The sequence below is a fragment of the Sphaeramia orbicularis genome, chromosome 3, assembly GCF_902148855.1.
Source record: "Sphaeramia orbicularis chromosome 3, fSphaOr1.1, whole genome shotgun sequence".
Classification (NCBI taxonomy): Eukaryota; Metazoa; Chordata; class Actinopteri; order Kurtiformes; family Apogonidae; genus Sphaeramia; species Sphaeramia orbicularis.
This window is the reverse complement of record NC_043959.1, coordinates 57,349,800-57,374,997: the sequence shown is the minus strand read 5'-3', so window position 1 is coordinate 57,374,997 and position 25,198 is coordinate 57,349,800. Positions and strand designations below refer to the sequence as shown.

Below are 25,198 nucleotides of genomic sequence, written 5' to 3'. Positions count from 1 at the left end.
AAATCCAAATATCCATGCATTTTTTCTTCAATAAAACCAAACACACATTGTTTTTCAAAAGCTGCTGATGTATGTGCTGTATGAATGTTTATTCCAGCAGCTGCTCCTGTGGTTTTCGCTATTAATAAATGACAGAGCTCATTTAAAGGTGCAAAAATGAATCTAAATATATAATACTGTTTATACACTCGAGCCACGCTACAGAAACAATTGGCTTTGGCTTCAGAACTGGCATGGGAAAAGTATGGAGCAACATGAAAAGTGAACTTGTCAAGGATGGTAACACACATGAGCGTGGATCACTTGTGTGCAATGAGCAGTGACCAACGCGTTCATGAATAAAACAGCGTGATGTGTGTTTTTTATAATCAACCACCATAGAATACAGCTGTCCTGAGCAGCCTCAAAAGACTTTGGAGTAGATGCTACTTTGCGCATACAGATTATAGTTTCATAGCGCAGAGCTGACATGAATATTGGTTGGCCCATTAATTGTGTCTGTTCGTAAGCAAAGCATCCTAAATACTTGTTAAAGAAAGTCTAATTTATTCATTTAAAATCTAAATAACAGGACAAACAAAAAAGCTTTTTTGTTTAAATTAAACAGTTTTGACAGTGTTTGTTTAAAGTAATGAATTCTCATTTATCCACATCTGTCCTCCCATGAACATGTACAATAATTCATATTATGACTATATATTCTAATTTAATTATTTCAATTGGGTTTAATTTAGGTACCTGTATTCCTCTTCATTAGACTTGACTGTGACTTGTCAACACATAAACAAGATGAGTTGCATCAGCGTTGTGAATGTTTTAGCTGATAAACAGCTGACATTTCTAAGTTGTTTAAAGGTATCATTAATAATATTATTAGGTCAGGAATACATTTCTGTGCTCATATAATTACCACAGAATAATGCTTATGTTCGTTGAAAGTCAGAAATTCAGTGGATCTGCAAAAACTCTTGCTCCCACTATGTAAAGTGATGCAAATGATCCGCTCCAGGCTTTAAAAGCTGATGGCATCATAGGTTTGGGCTGCTTTCTGAATTTGAGAAAACTGAACGTGAACAAACCCAGAATAAAAGACCATGAGAATGAACACAAAAGCCAAATATTTTGTTGTTATCTAAACATAGTTTTCATTACTGTCTGTTTAGATCTACCTTTCAAAAACTTAAGGTCGAGAACTGTTTTTAATGGGTTGCCAATTATAAGAGTAGAATACATAAAAAGGATATGTGAATTCACTTTCCTTTTCCTAACAGAAGAAGTGAATTTATTTATTTATAATTTTTTTACGACATTGATCTGTTAGGCTCAGATGCTGTGTGCAAGGTCTCTCTCTCTTCTCATGAGTCTGGACTGATCAAACATTTTGTTGACAATGAAAAAGTCAGTTAAAAAAAAAACAGATGTCACAATACATGATCATTTTTTTGGGTCCCAGGGAGATACTTTCTCTTTTGCGCCTCAAGCTGACAAGGTTTGGGAACCCCTGCTTTAGTGCAGCACCATTAGTAGATGGTTTAGCTGAAAATAAACTACACACCACAATGTTGTTTTCTCATCCTGTTCATGTTTTTCACTATACACTGGCTTGTGGGGTGACCGAGGCATTTGTTGCAGTGTGAGTCTTTCACATGATGATGTCACATGAGCATCGATAAGGTTAAAGGTTTAATCGATTTCAGCTTAATTCATTAAGTTTGAGTCATTAGTTCATTAAGTTAACGAATGTGACACTACTAACTCTGTCTTGACCTGCCTTGTGACCTATACAACCATCCTCATCATGTGACATAAATAAATGAGTCACAGAGCTTTTCAACTACAGGATAAAGACTCTAATTGGCTGGTGAAATAACTCTGTTTAGCAAGAAAAGCAGCTCAATGATAGTTAATTTACATGTTGAAAATATTTGAATCCATCATTTCAGAATTGCTTGTTTGGAAAAACGGTAATTACGTACATAACTCTTTTTGACTTTAATAATGACTCAACTCTTGCTAAACAAGCAAAAAATTACCTTAATGCACAAAATAAATAAATGTGTCACGTCAGGGCTGGCATTGCTTCGCATTCATAATTTTTAAGCCTGGACTAATAAGACGTACTAATGTATAATAGAGGTAATGCTAGGCAGAGCAGTACATACTAATACATGTAAGTTCCCATCACCCTGGACTAAATCCAGTCACAGTGAAAACACAGCTATAATCTACTTGTTGAAAATCTGCAGCAACATCCTTTTTATTCAATAACTAAGATGACTGACATCCCTCTCCATAGCTACTGACAACATAAAAGCCAGACTGCCAGTAAATCGGCCAACACTCTTAATTCCTTGAAAAAACACAGCAAACATCCCTCCACATTGCCCTTCTAAATGCCCGTCGTCCATCCCCTAGGATTTAAGCGGCCCTAATAACAAGCAAACCAAGGCCACGAGCCCCGCGATTATTCCATCCCTTAATTAGAATTCTCATTATTTACAGAGTGAAGGGAAAGACTCCGCAGTCACATTCACATCAAAGGCGTCATCCGAAGGCAAAGATGATAATTAGATAGTCTAATCTGTTCTCTGAAGTGTCTGTTCCAAATCAACATTTCTGGAGTGTTTGTTTTCCTTCCCCTCTGCCTTTACTTTGCTAAGAGACTGATCAATTAAAAAAGATTCACTGGTGGCTCATTTTCATTCTGCCATATGCAGCTTTTTTCTTCTTTGCTCCATTATAGCTGACGAATGTGATTCCTGCGTATTCCTCTCGAATGGTTTTTCCACAAAGAAGCCTGAGAATAAATGAGCTTCGGTTGTGATTTTGTATAAATTGATAAGGGTGTTTCAGGTATACACATGAGTAAAAGTTGTCCTTCAATTTGTGCCTGTGTCTTTGTATTTGGTCCTGCTTCATCAGTATCAACAGATGGCACTGTTTCCCTGCAAAGTGACTCTACTGAACCACATCTCTCGCCACCCTCCCTCTCTCTTTTTTTCCATTTTTTTTTTTTTTTTTCTAAGTGTCTCTGCCCCTTTGTCTGTCTCATTCCCCTTTTCCCATTTACTTAAGCAGAATGAGGGCACCGGAGAATCATTAAGTGTAACCGCTACCTGAGATTAGTGAGAGGGGCTCAAATGAAGTGTCACTAATATGAGGATTACAACAGCAAAGCCACCTGAAGTCCTCTTGGATCTGCTTCTGAACATAAAACAGTGAACGTAGTGATGAGGGACATGGGAAAAACATGCACAGCACTTCCTTATATTTGACATATAATATTTCCACTTGTATTTGTGTATATTTGTCTGAAAACAGTTAGTGTCGTAGTAATAAATCTGTATGAAATAACACAAATCGCACAAGAAAGATGTTTTTTTCAGATTGTACAACAAAGACTTGAAAACACTTTTTAGGGAATTCATATTTAAAGATGACTTGCTAAAAATAAAGGTGATGTTTTAAGTGACAAATGAGGTCGCCTCTTGATTTGGACATGTGATGTGGTGTTTTGTTTATTATGCGTGGACCATGCTTGAATGATTTCACAGGGCTTTTATTGTGATAGTTAAATTTTGCGCCCACACTGCAAATCAATGTCCCTCTGGAATAAATAATAAAAGTTAATTTATCAACCAGCTTTGAAGTCTTTCAGAGATAATAGCCTGATATGCATTCAACTGTGCAAGCAAAGGCAATCACATACAAATGTTTTGCTGGACTAAAGCCACCACTTCAGAAACATGTTTTTATACAAGGGAAAACTAGTGAGGTAAATGACATCCTGGTTTTGGCACAGGCTGCAGATACAGGTTGCTGATATGAAGATGCAGACACTAACATGAAGGCGGTTCAACATTTTTAATGCACCAGTCACTTTTCCAAAAGCATATTTAGAAGGTATTACTTGATGAAATTCACATTGTCTCGTCCAGATCCTTCCACCCAAACAAATTAAATGAACACTGCAAACACACTGCTCTCTGATGGCGTCCAACGCTTAAACGCTGCCAGAACTGCTGGTTTGGATATTTGGACTCGAATGCAGGAAGCCCACACTTTACATTAAAATGTTGTTATTTAAATATCTAACCATAGCAGAGTGTAACGATTCATCATATTTCTAAAGACATTTGATTAGTCATTTGTTGATTGACAGAAAACTTGCAAATAATCTTTTTTTTTGGGGGGGGGGGCTTCTTTAGCAAAGATGCTGAACACATTGTGGCTCATTTTTTGATTTTCATAGTCTGTCATTTTTACTACAAGTTAACTTGGTTGGACAGTTTGAAAGGCCTTTTCCATCCATTTCTGATGTGTTGGAGATCCAAGTGAGCTTAGCAGTAGTGATCAATAAATAATATTTTCATTATCATTGTGACATGAACATGCACAACAACAAAAACATAGTAAACAACTGTGTGAAAATCAAAATGAAGAAGCAGGGTTTTCCTTCTTTAAAGGTTTAGTTGTAGCACCTGAGCTATTTTGGGTACCACCTTCACCAAATTAATGCAAAATGAATGTGAACAGCATAAAAACTAACTAAATGACCTTTTCAATTTCTAATGGTTGCAGTTGGTCCAGGGTAGACGTTCTTTTCTTTTCTTTTTTTTTTTAATCTATTGTTAGTGTGTTCTTTTGTTGGAAGATCCAAGAATGAGTCTGGATGTATCTCGGTCTCAGTTTAAAGGTGGCCATACACCATGCGATTTTAGAGACGATTTCTCACTCGTGTGACTATTTCTGGGATCGGGCCAGATGTGCCTCTGATCGTGCATCGTGCTTGGTGCAGTGTAACGATTAACACCTCATGACCAGCAATCGTGTGTTCGCAAGGAAAACGGAGCTGTTTGAAATCCTGCTCACTCCTCGTGAGGGTATCACACTGTCAAAGCAGTGTCACGAGCCCATGGGCCTCAAATTCTCACACTGTGCATGCGTGAATACAATGTTAGCCAGCTACTGTAAGCTAATTCTAAGCTTACAGTAGCTGGCTATTGGCCTAGTGCAGTTCAGCTGTTGCAGTTTACCTCTAGTTCCCTTCGCTGTAAGTTTGACAGCCCATACTATCCACGTCTGGACAACCAATTCCTGCACCAAACACATCGTCATCTTTTCTTCTTTTTTGATTCCCTGCAGATAATGGCACATATTGCCAAAGCAGCTTGTTGGTTTTTGTTTAGCGCAACCATTTCGTGACTCATGCCAATACACAATCGTCTATGCACTTCCAGATTCCTTGGTATTTTAACGTGGTATTTCTGGATACAACACTCGAACGTGTGGTGCGTCTTCTGGTGTATGGTCCTACAGTGTGAGCAGTCAGTTCGCATACGAGCATCGGTCCGTACAGTGTGAGAACATGAATCGTGAGCCTGACTTTACGATTGATTCGCACAGTTTGAGATGGAGCTGCGTGCAACGATCGAAATAATCGCACAGTGTATGGCCGCCTTAACAAGGTTTGTTCTGGTCACAGGTAAAACATGGGCCCTGCTGAGGTCTCAGTAAGAATGAGCCCTATCATCGGGTGTCGTGGACACTTTATCTTCTTGGGCAAGGACTAGGGTGCAATGGGTTGGACTTTAGGTTGCGCAATATCTGACTCCAGTTCAAACCGGTTTGGGATCTCGCATCTACCGTGAGCTGAGCCAACTGTCAGCCCACATCTTGCATTCCTGTACCTAGCAATCTCATGTGTTGTTGTTGTTCTTAGGCACGTGTCTACCCAACTGTAGATAGTTCCTGTTTCTGAGGTTACCAATGCTTCCTGTCTTGCAAGCGTTATGTACTGACCATAATATTAAGATGAAGCAGGTTAGGCTTAAGGCTGCAATGAGCTGTGATGGAATAATATTTCACTATCAAGTGCTGTTTTTAAGCCTTCTGGATGTTGTCTAAAAACCAAGAAAAAACCCTGAGTGAGAACTAAATACATGGGCAGGAGCATCATCATCAGCTACCTGTAGGATTATTTAAGTCAGTTTGGTGGGGGCTGTGAAGTTTGTTTACTTATTGTGTCTCATACCATCATGGCAACATTGAACTGTTATCAAATTTTGCTGATTTTCCTCTTTCCTGTACACAGCTACTACCTATCATCACCCTGCCACTTCCAAGTGCCAAAGCATGAAATACAGGGTTTTCTCTACAATTAAAGGTTTATGAGCAGCACCCAAACTTTTTTAGACACCATCTAAGCTAAATTGATTAAAAATTCATGTGGAGAGTCTGAAAACCTTCCACTGCTCTAATGATTTTTTCAGCAAAGTTTCTCTTTAAGCTTTGTGTACTCACATTTGATAATAATAAAGCTTGGAAAACCGGTGAAATTAAATATCATTTTTGAAAAATACAATATTTTCTTACCTACCTTGTGCTGGATATACAGTATGCTGTTTAGTTTGTGCTGTACCAGATGAAAGATGACAAAATGTTGCAAAAGTGGTTTTATATTTTACAGTGATGAATGAAAGCAACTAAAGAAAGTCTGGGAGAAAAGAACACTCTGAGAGATTTACAGTGACTTAAGGCGTGAAGTTAGTATGAACTACTTAACAGCTGATTTGCCATGGATGTACCATTAACTTGTCAGACATATTTGTTAGAACTCCTAGACTTACAAAATAGTGCACTCAAATGCTTGACTCACAAAAACTGAAGATTTTAAGAAAAGTATTTTAATAATGAAAAAGTGATTAACAAAAAGCGCTCTCAAGGAGGATATATCAAACTAAAAAACAATCTCTATGATGAAGACAAAACTCTTTCAGAACAACTTGAAACAAAATCTTGACAAACATGGAAAACGCCTGGTTGGCCACTTGATGTGAACACAATGACGAAATCAGACGAACTGGCACGAGACAAAGGCAGACAGGACTATTTATGTATGAGGTAGGGGAACACAGGTGACAAAAATCAGGGCTGGGGCTAACAATCACACTGGTGGGAAAACACACAAAGAAAGGGAAGAGATGTGTACAAAATAAAACAAGAAGTGCAAGACAGGACCAAATGTGAAACTCAAACTTAGCATAAAGTGATTAATGAAACAAAGACAAAACACTGAAAACCAAAGACAAGACATGAAACACTAAACATTAACATAATTAACAAATCTGACGAGACACGACAATATTTAGGTTTACCAGAACTCCTAACATCATGCTGCCATTTTTAAATTGTCATCTTAAGGTCGGTCCTCGTTCTACTCCTTTCCCTTGACCTTGAATTTTCTTCTGCAGACCTAACTACTGCAATTCCTACTTGGATTCATTCACCTGGCTCTGCTGTTTGTTTCTAGCTGCAATTGATGTGTCGCACTAATGACATTTAATTCTTTTCCTTGTGTCATAGCCTGAAATTTTGTGGATTTTATCATTTATCACAGTCTATGTACACTGCCCAGCCAAAAGAAAAGTCACCACCTGGTTTTAACTAAACGAATAGGTAAATGCCTCCCATTGGGTAATTATTGCATGGGTGATTATGTTTCAGCTGGCAACAAGTTATTTAACCCTAACTGAGTAACTTCTGATTTCTTGGACAACCATGTTGGAAGACACATCCTGTGGTCATGGAAAAGAGTTTAATCTGTTTTGGGGTAAATTATTGGCATGCATCAAGCGAACAAAAAAAAAAAACATCTAAGGAGAATGCTGAAACTACTAGAGCTGAGAACTGTCCAATGCATTATTAAAAGCTGAGAGGATAGTGGGGAAACACTGTCTTCAAGAAAAATCTGGAATGATCATGATTGGCAGTCACTTAGACGTTTGGTGAAATCAAATTGTTAAAAAAAAACAAACAACAGTAGAACAGTAGAACAGGGCTATGTTTAGTGGTGAAAGTATGAACATTTCGACACACAGTGCGAAGGGAACTCAAGAGATTGTGACTTAACAGCTGTGTAGACCCCCTTTAGCCCTATCAGCCCGCCCGTGGGCCGAAAAAATTATATTAATATTCATCTACTATAAAAATATAATAAATCAGGGCAATGAATGTTTTTTTCAACTTTTGCTCAAAATTTAGACCCTAATGTTAATAAAAGTACATCAAAAGTGTATTTTAGTGCAAACTTTAATGTTCAAACATGATTTTTAATCTTTGTGGGGTGAAATATACGCTATTAAAAATCTCCGACACGAACAATAAATTTATGCATATCATCATCAATCCAGCCGAAAAAAAACAGGCAAGGATAAAAAATTCCAATTTCTCTTTTAGTTTGTTACAGTTTACTCAGGCATAGTAATAGATACAATATTTTAGACAATGGGAATAGATTCTGTGACGTCTCTAAATGTCCATAGACACCAAGAACATCCATATGAACCTTATTATTGTGAAGGAATTCTTCATTTACTTTGGGTATGTCTTTTTAGGCGTTTTTCCCCTGAAAATATGGTCAGGGTTGAACAGGTTAAGAAAACCACTAATCAGTGAGGCTAATCAGAAAAAAAGCTTCAATTTGCTTAGGAGTATAAAGATTGAACCCTGGAGTAATGGAAGAACGTCATGTGGTCTGATGAGTCCAGATTGACCCTGTTCCAGAGTGGTGGGTGCATCAGGGTAAGAATAGGCACTAGGCATGAAGGGATTACCCATCATGCCTAGTGCCTACTGTACAAACCTGCGGGGGCAGTGCTGTGATCTAGGGTTGCTGCAGTTGGTCAGGTCTTGGTTCACAATGTTATATGTCCAAACAATGAGGTCAGCTGACTACCTGAACGTACTGAATGACCAGGTTATTCCATCAATGGATTTTTTCTCCCCTGATGACATGGGTATATTCCAAGATGACAATAACAGGATTCATCGGGCTCAAACTGTGAAAGAGTGGTTCAGGGAGCATGAGACAATATTTTCACGCATGGATTGGCCACCACAGAGTCCAGACTTTAACCCCATTGAGAATCTTTGGAATGTGCTGGAGAAGACTTTGTGCAGCGATCCAACTCTCCAACCTTCATCAACACAAGATCTTGGTAAAAAATTAATGCAGCTCTGGATGGAAATAAATGTTGTGACATTGCAGAAGCAGCTACTCTTAAACTTAAAGAGCAGAATATTATTAAATCCTTAAATCTTCAACAAACTTTGGGAACCCAGATAGCCATAACCTGCCAAAGACCATGGGAAAACCCCAATGAAGTACAGTGATGTATGTATTGGCCTTTTTGTTGCTGTTATAAAGCCATTAGCAGCATAACATGATAGTTGGGTCTGTAAATTCTGATGAAAATTCAGATGTCTTTTAATACCAGAAATAAATCTAAGTTAGTAAGAAAAGTTTTGGCAGAACTTCACCTACTTCCAAGGTACATGGAGAAGGAGAAAAACCTGCAGTAGGTCGAGGATGCCAGCAGCACTTGTTGTCGTATACAAAGTATAGAAAATAAAGTTGTTGTATATGATAAGTGGTCCTGGAGTTCTTGACCTGTTACAATGCCAGAGAGAAAAAAATCTGGTACAGTCTAAAATGATACAAAGCTGTAAAGTGGAATTTTCATTGGAGCCCTGATTGCAGAACTCATTGATTTGATCACATATTCCCCTCGGCACTCAACTCCCTAGAACGAGCGACATGGATTCATTTGTTCAAGTAGTGCAAAAGTGTCTCGGCAACAATAGGGCCCCAAATTTTGATCAACTAGTTGAGGATGTTGGAAGTAGTGTTTATCAATGGATGGGTTGCAGAATATTACTCAAAATTCACCTTCTCCATTAGCGTTCTTGCTTCTTAGGTCATGTTATTGATGAACATGGGGAAATATTTCATGAAGGTATTTCTGAAATGGAAACCAGATCAGATATTTTGTCTCCAGTAGCAGCTGAAAATTATTTTTTATTGCCTCGTGTTATCAAAGGACTCAGACCAAAATGTCTCTACATATAGCCAATTACAATAATGGTATAGGACAAAAGCCAGTGCTGGATGGTGCTGCAGTAGTCCTCAGGTGGTAGCCCGTCATCATACCAAACCACATGTGACTTGCCCCGTATCAGATAAATGGTTGTGATTGGCCTTACCTGATCTGGGCTCAGTGGAAATCAGTTTGAATGGGAACGGTGCCAGACCGATCTGCCAGAGCAAATGAACATTTGCTCTCAGGCAGATGCGTCTGGTTCCCAGGCTAATTATACTTTGAAAAAGACATTAAAAGTAAGAATTGTTCATATAAAGACACTAGACCTGACCTGTTTTTGTCTTTATTTACTCTCCCATGCATAATTTAGCTGGTCCTGAGGTTCTTTTACCTGCTTACTATCCATGCGCAGACAGCCATCACCCAGAAATCAAAGTGAATAAATCAGTGATAGTATTTTGCTGAGCACTGGGAAAATAAAAGACGTGAACTGAAACGTGCCGAAACTAAAACTAAGTTCTAATTCTTAAATCATGAGCTCTTGTCCTTGCTGTGCAACGAGAGGGAATGTTTTAGTGAGATGATCAATAAGTGTAGGCTGCATCAACTAGAGAGCACTGAGACAGAGACTTGGAAATCTTCAGAAACTAACCGAACACAATGTTTTATTTGCAAAGGATATTAAAAGGGAATTTTTGATGGCTGTGCTCACACAACAGGCTACTGAGAATCTGGATCCTCGGTTACCACAGTCCACATTACAGTGTATCAGGGGCTCAGATTTGTTTTCAAGTAAATAAAGCTTTTCAGTCCCAAGATTTCATCAAAACAGGAATATTTTCTGAATAATGATGATGACTGTGAATTGGGAATTCTCTCTCTCTTTTTTTTTGGAGAATATTTTTGCTGCATTTTGCCCCGGAGAAACAGAACAAAGAGGGGAAATGCCACTTCACCATGACTGGATTTCAGACTAGGATGTTAGGATTACATGGTATGTGCATTAGTGAGCTGAGTTACGGATACACATGCTGGGAATCCTCATACTGTGAGACATATATTGAGCGTCTTGAGGTTATGGCAGATGTCAGCTGCATTATTCAGTGTACTACTGCAGATAAAACATACACAGCAAAAAAAAAAAAAAAAAGGCTCATTAACTTAATGTTCAGATTGATTTATGTGCTTTGGTGAACCACTGCTGCAAACGATGTCCAGTAAAGTTACTACCTCTCACTGAGAATGTGTGGGTTCCAGAAATCTCAGCAGGGATCAAAGTTATCATCTACCACCTTTTTTCAAACCAAATACAATGGACTTTTTTTTTCTTTTGCCATTTGGCAGAATTTGGGTTTGCCAATTTTCTGTTCTTTCACTACTCTCTTTGCGATTTTTCCTTAAGTAGAAAGTGTTCAAAGTGCTCATTGATTGGTTCTATCAAAGGGAATACCTCACATAAGGGAACATAAATAATGGAAAGGTGTGCAACGAATGGCTAGGAGGAATGTGAACTTTTCCTGGTGTCCAATTAATGTTTTAGCTGACTTCAGCTAGGGGCAGGTTCACACAATCAAGATAACAGGGTGTTCAACTGAAAAAGGGACAGCTACGTTGCAGAGGGAGGCAGACACAGGAACAATAGGCAATAGTCATACAGTATATGGATCTACCCCAGTGTAGAGCCATGGAGCTGAGCAATCAATAAAGTGATAGATTTCTATAAACGGCATTTTTTTCTTTGATTGTGCACTGCAAATTAAAATGTCAACAGCGTATTAATGAAAAGAAGCACATTCGGAGTCTATGTTTTGTACATCTACATGCATAAATAGCTCCTCATATTTGTGGAAAAAGGAACAGCACGGTAATACTAAGAAGATCTTTTACTATGAAAACCTAAGACCATACCGTTACAACCATAGCGGTGAATATAAACTGCAGAAAATGCACATTTGCATTAAGTATATCATTTCCATAAACCATTGCATTGGCTATATGCTTGAAGTCACATATTGTGGAAGCTGAATCTAACCTACTTTTGTTCCCTTACCCACAAGTTTGCTGTGTTTTGTTTATTCTAAATTGCAGGCACATTAGAAAGGCTATGACAACATAATATACCAGTGCCATTATATAAACTCTAATTGGGCAGAATAAGACTTTCAGCAGTTAGGCTACTTTAGAGATACATCACACACGTACAATTGGTATTACATAGAAAGTTGGAAAAATAAAAACAAAACAAAAGTGGCTGTTTTTCAGTTCACATTTATGCATACATTTACATCTCAGAGTAGATGCTTACATGCCACACAGCAGGTCCAGCTGAGGTGCTGTAGTGACTTTAAAGTGATGTGACACTACAGAAACATTGATAGACTTTACTGATGTAAAATGCTTTTTGATATTGAATATAAGGCTGGACAATCCGGCAAAAGATCATATGAAAATCTTTTGATCCACAATCTAAAACTCCTCTTCTAAAATATAGGAAAGTTAAAAGTGAACAAAGTTTTCCTCTAGTTTTCTCTGGTTTTCAGAGGCTTAAACAGTGTGAGACAGCGTTTAGTTGTTGTCTGACCAGAAACTCTTCATTTCAGCATTAATTTGGACCAAAATACTGACAATATTATGACAATAATACACGATGAAGTAAACAAATATTCACATTTTCATCTCAGCTGCAGCGTTAATTAAGTAGATTGTCATGGCCTATTATGTTTTGTCCGAGTTTTATAATGAATCAAAAATATTTACACTCTAATCAAAGCTCTAGTGCAAGGCTCTCTGTGCAATACACAGTTGAAAGGCCCATTAAAAAAAACAAAATAAAACAGAAAAAAAACCTTAGCTGATTAGGAACCTTTTGAAAGTGCTGCTACGTACATTTTTAGACACGATCTGTACGATTCCTGTGAAAAGTAGATCATATGCCAAATTAAGATACATAACAATCTAGGACTGTGAGATAACCCAGCCCTATTACTATGATTTTCTACATGGTAAAATTTGTTACACACTGTGATTCATTTTGTGGTGTTGGGTGTTACATGGACTGTGACATATATAGAATATATATCCAGTAAAAACAGTACTGCAATATGTAATAAGAGGTATCCAAATCTAGTTTTAAATCCTGATACCCTAATCCCAGTCATTCAATAATCTGTCAATACAAGTCAATTGTATTTTCCTGAATAATGCAGTTGCACCAGTTTAAATAAGCATTATTTGTCAAAATTAAAAAAATTGGTGTTGACAACTAATCTGACACCAAACAATCTAGTTGTATTTAGAATGTTTGTGATTTAGGCATTTTCACTTATTCCCACCAGGCAAAAACTTGATAAAGGGAATTGCTCAATTTACTGTCCAAAACTACCCAGATTTTATTTATATTTTAACCCATAAAGACCCAGTGTGACTTTGGTGTCAGTTCCCAAATAAATCTTTCTCTCTATTTAACCTTTCCTAAATGATTTATCACTATTATATTATATTATATTATATTATATTATATTATATTATATTATATTATATTATTTTCATATTATCCTCTGCATTTTGCAATATTTTCAATAAAAATCATCTATTTTCCTATATCTATTTCACTGATCATGTAGATGTTCATCAAATCTCCAAGTAAATTCAGCGATTATTATATCAAAACAGAAAAAAACAGAATAAAAAGTGACTCAGTAAAATCTATCATTAACTGAACATAAAACAACTGTCTCCAACCACTGTCATTTATTAACCCTTTCATGCACGAATTACGAGAACCTTAATCAAATTTTTTTTCCTGAGTGTTTTTATTCCTCTTTAGGCATGAAAAAAACAATGCGATTGAAAATTTTCTTCTGAAAATAAATAAATAAATAAATAAATAAAAATTATTTTAATTAAAAAAAAAAAAAAAAAAAATACAAAAAATAATCATGAAAAAAAAAAAATCTTATGAACCTATTTTTCATGAAGTTGCAAAAATGTCCACTCAGCTGGACACCACACGTTTAATTTTTGACACACAGAAACGTGTATTTACTGATAAATTGTGTGAAAACAATGGAGAGGGCTTGTGATTCTGGGGGTTTATGCTCAGGAGAAATCTACATAATGTTACCAATTCATGTCAGAAAAGACATGTAGTGTCTTAAAACTTTAATAAAGATATGTGTGTAAAAAAAAAAAAAGAAAAGAAAAAAATAATGAAAAGAACACCAAAACCCATGAATATACAAGAGAACAGCTGTAGAAGAGCTGTCCACTGGAGTGACCACTGTGCATGAAAGGGTTAAACTCCATGGGTTTTACTGGTGAATCAATGTTCTAAAAGATGATGGTGTTTCCACGTTCACTACGGAGCCTCTGAAATGTCCAAATGGGTCATATCTAATGACCATGAAAAGATGAAAAACTGCATTTTAGCCCAATTATTTACATGTATTGATAGGATTAATGGATCAGAAGTTATGAAACAGTTTATATCAGTAGATGGTTTTGGTCGACAGTGGATGTTTGGGTCTTTATAGGTTAAAGTAGAAACCATAAAAAATATTTCTATAAGGCTCGCTCCACTACTACTACTCTAGCGAAATGGTTTAAAAATTAGTAATATAATAAAAATTCCACTTCGAAATGGTGTGATGGCTCAACTTGAACATTCTCAGTCACGAATAAACATCACTATTCGGCTGTACAGTATAATAATAAAACTACAGCCTGGGATTCCTGCTTCTCCTTGACAGTATATCTCCACCGGTTCTCCCAGATCGGTCTGGCACTGCTCCCATTCTCACTGATCTCCTCTGAGCCTAGATTTGGTAGAGCCAATCACAGCCATTTATCTGATACGGGGCGGGTCAGATGTGGTGTGATACAATGACGGGCTGCCACCTGTGACTGCTGCCTGTCCAGCCTTGGCTTTTGTCTGTGACCGTAGCTTTGATTGGCTGCAGGTCCATCAGATTGCATCCAGAGACATTTTGGCCTGGGCCTGGTGATAACATCCCTTGGAAATCAAAAATGAAGCAGGAGGCCAGGCTTGTAGAACTATTGTGTCCTTTTAAAGCGGTTATATCCAGCATTGTGTGTGCAGCTTCAGTGCAGCATTTGCCTGAGTTACTTCAGTGAGCTCATTGTATTTTGCTGAGTGTTACTTGATCACAGCTCGGTTGCTGCCAGTCATTACATGTGGACCGCTTTCATGTTCCAATTTACAATACTTCCACACTGCTGACATTCGAGCCACATCCTGCCACAAATTGCGCTCTCCGTTTACATTTCTGAGAGCTGATAGGAAACAAAGGATCAGGCTTAGGTTTGTGCTTATAAAGCCAAAACATGCCTTCATCATCCCCAATACCAGCCTTTGAGATTGAATCGTGACAGCCTTAATTGCCGTCTTAACCCTTGTCGTATGATATTTATTGCTTGGCCAGATTCTTGCCAATATGCATCTTAAAACATCAAATTTCTCTATATTTAACCAGTAAAGACCCAGTGCTACTTCGGTGGCAGTTCCCAAATGAATTTTTCTCTCTATTTAACCTTTCTTAAGTGATTTATCACCATTTATTATAAGGCTAAAGACGTTCATTTTGTCTTCTGTTTATGTAAATATAATTTTTTTTTTTTCTTTTGTTCAGACAAGGAATAGTTTTTAGTTTTTAGATGTTACCTGCTTGACAGTTTCGGCTGTGACTCCAGTCTTCCTCAGAAATGTCATCCGACGTGTTGCTGACGTGTCATTTATCAGCTGGTCGGCTCGACGGGCCAATCAGAGCCCGTCAAGCCGACCGTGCCTCCTCCACCTTGGGTGGTCTCTGGAGGAGGGAATCCCAGGTGTGAGAGAGGGTGTACGCCCCCTCGTCCTGGTTGATGGAGTCACAGTCGAAACTGTCAAGCAGGTAACATCTAAAAACTAAAAACTATTCCTTGTCTGAACAAAAGAAAAAATTATATTCACCATTTATTATAATATTATCATCTGCGTTTGCATTTTTTCTGTGAAAATAATGTAGTTTCCTATATTTAATTTACTGATCATATTGACATTAACCCTTTCATGCACTGTGGTCACTCCAGTGGACAGTTCTTCTCCAGCTGTTCTCTTGTATATTCATAGGTTTTGTTGTTTTAGTTCCATATGAGCAAACACAGTGGACACTTATGCAACATCCCATAATACACTGCAATTCATACCATTACTATAACTTTGCTGTTCTTGATAAACCTGATCTGCAGTAACATGTTTAAGTGTAAATCAGTTATTTGTTAGACAAAAAGAGTTGGTTTTTTTTGTATATTATATGAGGTAATAACTAGTATTAGAGTATGGTAAAATGTGAGAAAACATCAAATTAGCAGCCTTAAAAATGTTTTTATTTCATTGTTTTCATTTTAATTTCTGATATTGGGTTTTAAATACATATTTCTGTACTTAAAAAATAAATGCATGGACATTTTTGTAACTCCATGAAAAAAAAAAAAAAAAAAACTCGATCGCAATTTTTTTTATGCCAAAGGAGGTATAAAAACACTCTAGGAAAAAAAAAAAAATCTTGACTAAGGTTCTCATAATTCATGCATGAAAGGGTTAATAAAACCTCAGATTAAAGTTGGAGGTTATTATATTAAAAACAGAGAAAAATGAAGAAAAAGTGAGATTTGGGTTAGGGCTAGGGTCAATTGATCCAATTCCATGGGTTTTACTGGTGAATCAATGTTGCAGAAGATGATGGTGTTTCCATGGTAACTACGGCGTGGGCATCCAAATGGGTCATATCTGATGACCATGAAAAGATGATAAACTGCATTTTACACCAATTATTTACATGTATTTATAAGGTTAGTGGATCATTCATTCATTCATTCATTTTACATCAGTAGATTTTGTTTGATGGTAGATATTTGGGTCTTGATGGGTTAAAGCATTTATTAAGGAAAAAATGGGATGCGGTTCAAATAGAATCTAAGATACACTAGCAGCACAGCTTTGATATAATACATATTTTAAGTGTTAAGGGCTTTTATCTGCAAGTAAAATGAAATTAGCTAAATGACTTTGGGGTCCAGTGGGTATCTAAACAGCTGTAATGCACTACCACTCCTATTTCTTGAGCTGCAAATGACTAGAGACATTATGTACAGATACTATAAGTCATACCTCATAAAACATGTATGTGACTGTCCTGCAATTAAGGCAAAAGAGATGGACTCAATTAATTTCATGTTCAGTTAAGTTTAATGCTTTTTCTAATGTCTTTAATCACTGTGTTTCCTTTTTATGTTATCTGTTTCTTATCATCTTGATACACAAACATGCACTCAGTACTTCATAAATATAAAATCTTCTCATGTTATGTGTATAGGTGCATGTTGATGCTAAATGTGGTATAGTGTCCAAATCCTGGTTTATGCATGGAAATAGCCATATGCATTTTTGTTGTATATATTTTCAAGATCTATAAATTAGGTCTCATGAGATACTAACTCAGTGAGATGGTGGAAATCATACAGCACATGCAAATACAAACATGCAAATGGATTGCACATGTAAGATGATTAAACATTAATGATGCAATTTCAGCATTGGTTTTCGTTCACTTTTGTATGGATCTGAGTTTCGACTCAAACATCGAAAACCCCAATGAATCAGTGTGTAATTGCTTTTGGCTGCTTACAGGAAACAAACTCACAGCTCAAATGAACAGAGGACAGTTAATGACATCGAGTGATCATGCGGATGTAACTACATTTCCGCTTCTGCATATGTGACTTCACATGTACCTTATGGATTAAAAGTTTGTAAACAAGTCAGTGAGCTGCATTACTTACTAAGGTGAGTTAACACATAAAGACCCAGTGCTACTTTTGTGGCAGTTCCAAATCAATTTTTCTCTGTTTTTAACCTTTCTTAAGTGATTTATCACTATTTACTCTAATATTATCCTTTGTATTTTGCATTTTTATGTGAAAATTGGGTATTTTCCTATATTTAATTTCCTGATCATGGGTCTGATCAAGCGTCAACACGAGGACACATTTTGTGTCCCAACAGTCTCTGTCATGTAAGCCGAGTAACTTATATGCAGTTATTATACATATTTCAGTAGGTATTTATAAGCACTTTAACATTATGTATGACAAAATTTGGGGAGATACGATTTTTAGGTGAAAAGTGTCAAATTTCTGCTCGGTAACGTGGACTTGAAACAGACATCACATTTTTAACCTTTACGCAAACATTCAAAACATGCAGTTTTCAACAGAAACTGATATCAGATAGGACAAAACCTTTTAGATATTTTGTTCAGCTATGGTTAAGATAAATTTTGGAGTAAAATATTGAAATGTCTCTGTTTTATTGACATGAGAATGTAGTAACACGTAGACAGGCTGCCATAGTAACACGTGGACAACTGTTTACCGTTGTATGCATCACCCAAAATGTTGACTTATTTTTTTAAAACAACACGCCAGATATAATTACAATGCTTTATTGAATGTATTTAATACTAACACAGTGTTATTTACAACTTGAGGTGGTCCATACTGATATAGGTAAATTACAAATAAAGAGTAATTTCTCAGTAACAGTTCACAGATAGTCTTTTTAAATGTGACCAGTGTATGAATTCACAAACTTCATCATTCAGAATTTAAATTACTCAAAGTAATAGACAGTTTTTTGTCTTTTTGTTAATTTAATGCAGCCAAGCAGAAGGTTCAGAACTTCTCCTGTACTGTGTATGAATGAATGAATGAATGAATTTTTATTATTGTGTCCTGCATAAGAATATGCCCAGCCCTTACACGGGTTTATAAGACAACAAAAATATAAACCACAGACCAAATACTAGACAATAGGCACAAAAGATAAGACAATGTACTGACCTATTTAAATAAACACATCTGCTGCTTTTTCCAGGCTTTACAAACAAATAATGCTAATTTATATACATTTGAACTAAACAACCATTTCATCTTGTCATCAGTGCTCCAGAACAGATCAGGATTTTGGATAAACATGTCAATAAACAAGGAGGCTCTCAGTTCGTCGTATAGAGGACAACACAAAAGAAAATGTGATTCATTTGTGTAAGTGGTATTTTAAAAAGGATAACAGTTCCATAAAATAGAGATCTTTAGGTAAAAAATCAGGCCGCTTGATAAATGATGTATGCAAATTTACTTTTTCATGTTGATGTTCACTTTCGCTTGATCAGACCCTCATGTAGATATTCACTAAAGCACAGATTAGTTGGGGTTTATTATATCAAAAGCAGAGAAAAGTGAAGAGAAAGTGCAAAATATATCATTAACTGAATGTAAATCAAGTGTCTCCATCCACTGTCAATGATCCAACTCCATGGGTTTTACTGATGAATCAATGTTGTAGAAGATGACAGTGTTTCCACGTTCACTACAGATCCTCTGAACATCCAAATGTGTCATATCTAATGACCATGAAAAGATGATAAACTGTATTTTACACCAATTATTTACATGCATTGATAGGATTACTGGATCGACAATTATTTAACATTTTATATCATTAAAGGTGGGGTAGGAGATGTTAGAAAAATGGTTTGAGCGAGCTACATTTTGAAAATACTCAATTCAAAAGTCCAAACCCCCTGAAGCCACGCCTCCAGAGTACTGGCACACACCATGCTTGTTCCCAAGGGTTCATGAGCGCCACACAACAACAATTTGCCCGGCTCCGGCCCTGACCCCAGCTTTGGCTCCGGCCCCCATCCATGCACACTTCATTCAGTCACCTCCAACACCCCCACTCTTACTGAACAGCCAAAATTCATACCTATCTGGCTAACATTACATTTCCTAGTGATTTATGTTATGCCATGTTTCCACTATGTGGTACCGGCTTGACTCAACTCAACTCGACCTGTTTGCGTTTCCATTGTGAAAAAGGACCTGGAATCTGGTACCCGGTACTAGTTTTTTGGTATCACCTCTGCTGAGGTTCCAAGACTGGGGAACAGATACTAAAACATGATGTGTTGATTGGTCAGAAAATTTTCTCTGTGACTCGCTGTTTTACAAAAAACAGATGTGGAAGTTTACAGTAAATATAGCGGTAGGTTAATCCACATGATGACAGCCTAATAAAACTACACCATGGTTGGACGAGGATATTCAGTCTTTGGTGGCCAATGTAAAAATTCAGCATGAGCTTGACGAGACAACACACAATGAGTGAGTTTATCAGGCTAACAGATGTCAGGCTGATTATCAGGCTGAGCAGATGACACGAAAGTAACGCACTGCATCACTATGACGTCCAGGTACTGTAAAGTTGATAGTATCCTGTAATGGAAAACAAATTCCAGGAATAGGACCTGGTACCAGAGTCAAGACGAGCCGAGTCGGTTCCATGTAGTGGAAACGTGACATTAGTGACAAAACAGTTTGCTTGTTAACTTTCCATCCTAATATAGCTAATACAGCAAAGCTCTGGCTTCGTTTCCCGTACAAGTGCTCCAAGCCTCTGAGAACGCACGATTTATGCACAAAGAGGGGTACGCACAGAGGGGGGAGGGACAAATGTCAGTTGAGTTTGATAGACATATCACCGTTCAATCATTTCAACTGGGCGCTCAAAATGATTGGATGGTGTTTTTTCAGTCCTGTCTGTTCCACAGGTGACTGAATGTTTTTTTTTTTATTTTTTTTTAGGGCATTTAATTATTTGGTTGTAATCAAGGTGTGAAAGGGATTTTAAGCAATATAGTAAAAAATGCTCCAGGAAAACATCTCACATCCCACCTTTAACCCTTCCATGCACGAATTATGAGAACCTTAATCAAAAATTTTTCCTGAGAGATTTTATTCCTCTTTAGGCATGAAAAAAACAATGCGATTGAAAAATTTCTTCTAAAAAATAAATAAAATAATAATAATAATAATAATAATAATAATAATTTAAAAAAAAATACATAAAAAAGATAATAATGAAAAAAATAAAATTCTTATGAACCTATTTTTTGTTAAGTTGCAAAAATGTCCACTCAGCCTGACACCACACATTTAATTTTTGACGCACAGAAACATGAATTTAGTGATAAATTGTGTGAAAACTATGGGGAGGACTTGTGATTCTGGGGGTTTATGCTCAGGAGAGATCTACATAATGTTACCAATTCATGTCAGAAAAGATATGTAGTGTCTTAAAACTTAATGAAGATATGTGTAAAAAAAAAAAAAAAAAAAAAAATCGAAAAAACAACAAAATCCATGAATATACAAGAGAACAGCTGTAGAAGAGCTGTCCACCGGAGTGACCAGTATGCATGAGAGGGTTAATATGATTTTGATTTTGGTCGCCTGGTTATGTTTGGGTCTTTATGGGTTAAACACTGCTCTGGAACCACAGCTGCAAATTCCACAAGTCCTATAACACAGCAACACCACTGAGGAAGTTTAACTGGTTCCAGGGAAAGAAATTCTGGTTCGAGCAGAGGCTGTCACCACATTTGCTAAACTTGCTCATTGTTGTCAAGGAAACCGGTGTCTTTAGCTGATAATCCTTATGCAAGTGTGCCCCAGTGGCTCAAATCATGTCACTCCTCGGCAGCATGCAGACAACCACAAGCCATGTTTGTCTGTGAAAAATACGCTGTACGTTCGCATAGTTATTGACGTTGACCTCCAGATTATCACGTATAATAATGGAGGATTTGATCAATTTCAAGGGTGCTTCAGGCAGGCAAAAAGGTTAAATGTCCCCATTTTTCTTTCCCGTCGCCTCCTCCACCATAAAATGACAACAATAAAATAGAAAAGCAGTTGCCACTTGTTCAAGCATGTCTTAGTAACGAGGTGCAGATCAATGTTCTCATCAAACCGCCACTGCTTCTTATCGTTTCTTCTTCTCTTTGTAGACCACACATTGATGTACTGTAAACTCATCACAGCTGGAGTGGCTTTAACGTTTACTGCTCGAGTAGTCAGTCTCACGATGCATCTAAATGTGGCATTGGTTATCCCTCTAACTGACTCATGACTTATAGCTGTGGTTGACAAGTAATTTCATGTCTTAAGATTATCTTCCATCGCTTCAGCTATCATCCTATGTGTGAAGGGGACTTAAGTACAGCTGGAAATGGGAATGGCGCCTCATCTGTGATTCTCCATTTGTGATTCTCCGTCGACTAGATCTATTTTCGGTAAAACAAGCGGAGGATTTTTAATTTAGAAGTCAATGTTTGACATTTATCATATGACAAACTGAAACTAAGTGTGATTGCTGTAATCAGATTGTATCTCGCTCACTTAGTGCACCTATCATATTATATTCTTCAGATGTTCTTTTGCATTTTATGGATACTGTCGGTGGATAGCCATTCGAATGCGCGCTGCTTCGAAAGCTATGATGCTTCACAATGTTACACCAAGGATTTATGTATGAATGTTCTTTTGAAGTCTAACAAATCTTTGCTTTTCCATGTGTAACAGCTTAAAGGAAACAATCATTATCCGAGACATTGCCTTTAACTGACAAAGAATCTGCAGTTGCCCCGTGCATAATAGAAATCAGTTTTAGGAATGGTGATGATGGTGGGGTTCTGCCTGATGGAAAATAAATAAATAAATTCCAAGTTCATCATGCAAATTCATCCTCCCAACCGTGGCACATTCTTCAAACAGACACCTCCTCTGGAGAGAGGGAGACACAGTCTGATAAAGAGACAAATGAGCTAGTGATCTCCATACCAGCCTTTTCCTTGTGCGCTTTATTCTCGTTTGTGTGTGCGTGTGTGTGTGTGTGTGTGTGTGAGTGAGGCAGTGATAGAGGGGCAGTGTGGGGGATGGCAGGGTGGGGGTTTCAATGACCTTTGCAATGATGACAAGCATGTCCACAAACAAGACTGTGCATGTGGGCTTTATTTATCCAGAGTGATTACTGATCTCTGCAGCAGGAAGGCAGACTCACAAGGGGTTGTAGGGATCTATCTATCTATCTATCTATCTATCTATCTATCTATCTATCTATCTATCTATCTATCTATCTATCTATCTATCTATCTATCTATCTATCTATCTATCTATCTATCTATCTATCTATCTATCTATCTATCTATCTATCTATCTATCTCCATCTGTCTGTCCATCTATCTATCTACTATTTCAATGTGGAACTAAATGCAGCTGCAGTGCCCCAAGCAATTCAGCTATTGCCCAGTTACCACCGACTCCTCTCCTCTTCCTCTCCCCTCCCCTCATCTCCTCTCCTCTCCTCCTTTCCTCTTCCTCTCCTCTTGTTTCCTCCTCTCCTCTTGTTTCCTCCTCTCCTCTCCTCTCCTCTCCTCTCCTCTCCTCTCCTCTCCTCTCCTCTCCTCTCCTCTCCTCTCCTCTCCTCTCCTCTCCTCTCCTCTCCTCTTCCTCTCCTCTCCTCTGATAATGTATTCAGATATTCCAACAAGGTGATAACAAAATTGCCTGACATTTCCAGATTTATTGCTGTATTTTCTTATTATCGCCAAAGAAATATACAGAGATTCTGTCCCATAAATCATATTGAGAGAGAGCCATGCAGACACTATTGTGTTTAGCCCATTGCTAGCATTTTTGAATTAGAAATAAATTGCCGGCTCATTTTCACAAATGGAAACGAAAAGCCACTGCTGGAGCCACAGCGTGACTTTCTCAAGAAAGTGTTTATCAATGGATGGATTTCCCGAGTGTTGCTGCTACATGAGGATCAATTCCGATTAGTTCTTACTGGTTTTGACAATGGACTTAGACGCTCCTGCGTTTTGAAATATTTGTTTCCCCTCTTCTCTTATTTGCTCAAGTGCCTCACACTAGTGTTAGATTTGAATGCACACATTTCTTGACAGAAAAATACACTTTGATGTGATATAAAAGTGGAGGATTTATGTATGTAATGACAACATATGGCACATTTATGATTTATGGGCCAGGTTTGCTATATAAATTTCGATGGCCATACAGTTAGAGCTTTGAAAGGGATTCCCATATTCTTTACCTCATTCCTCCTATTTGCAGTAGTGCATGTAATAATACATTATGCACACAATGAAACCTGAAAAGTTTTAGATAAATATTATATTTTCGTTCCTGCTGTGTTATAAAAAATACTTTTGAATGGTGTTAGTCCAGTGTTAAAAGTTGTAAAAACCATAAGTGGGAGCTCAAGCCCCCACTATGAAAACCTCACAGTAACTCGGGAGAATGGAGAGTTATTTATGGTATGAAATAGCAGTAATGTAATTTCTTTTCTTTTTTTTGTTTTGTTTTTTTAATGTTTTACTTTTTTTTTTTTTTTTTTTTTTAGATTTTATTTAAAATTCAAGAACAGATGCAAGACACATCACAAAATAGAAAAAGAAAAATACAACAAAGATTCCACCCCCCTCTCTCCTCCACCCAACCGCAATATTGCACAAGCACAAATATGCACAAGGAAAAGTCACATCCCTGTACTCCCAGAATTGCATTTGTGCAAGCAGAACAGAAATACTCCCTCACCAAAAATATACTGCACATCAACATTTCTGGGTACTTTCTGGGTACTGGGTATATGAATGTCATACTACAGGTGTTTTGCTTTTCAACAATAGGAAGGAGGTGGTTTTGATTTCACAAAATCTTGTTACTATTTCCCATAAGAGTTTGGGTTAAAACAATAGACAAATTTCAGTTAGGGTTAGGAAAAGATGCTAGTTTGGGATTACAGTTTTTTTTATTATATTGTTTACACACATTCTCTGAAAGCATGTCTCATACTCTCAGAACTCTACACACAAATCAAAAAACACACACACAATGGGCAAAACCCCTCAATTTTCCTGCAAAATGAAACTTTACTTTCAAAAAAATACTCTTTCCTCTTAAAATACTATTTTGTTTTTAAATGACACACACAAACTATTATATGAATAGACATTTATAAGAACTGGTTGAACACTGATGTGCTCAATGTAAAACACTATGATGAATGGAAAACACTCCCTCTCCATTCATCATAATGACTTAGGCCTTTTTTTGTTCAGTGTTACACTTACTACAGACAGTACATACATAAGTGTGTGGTAAAATATTTTAGAATATTGTTTTTATACTCCGTATGTTGTAACTATATGTTGAATTTAATCTCAATGGGATCTTTTTTCCTGGTTAAATTAAGGTTAAATAAAATAGTTTTTTTCAATTGCTTACACACAAAACCTTTATGTAAGCACACAATTTCTAAAACCTTTCACTCAAACTTCACAACTCCACATCAAATCAGCAAAACCATAAGCTAATTCTCAGCCTTGACACAG

At 37.1% G+C, this 25,198-nt stretch overlaps 1 long non-coding RNA gene across 1 annotated transcript; it reads left to right on the top strand.

The window, feature by feature from the left end:
- Positions 1–375: 375 nt before the first annotated feature.
- On the top strand, positions 376–25,186 carry LOC115416541 (uncharacterized). The gene is made up of 5 exons (XR_003934995.1): positions 376–390; positions 5,419–5,422; positions 6,290–6,293; positions 18,566–18,575; positions 25,074–25,186. It is a non-coding gene; the product is annotated as an uncharacterized LOC115416541 (long non-coding RNA).
- Positions 25,187–25,198: the final 12 nt, after the last annotated feature.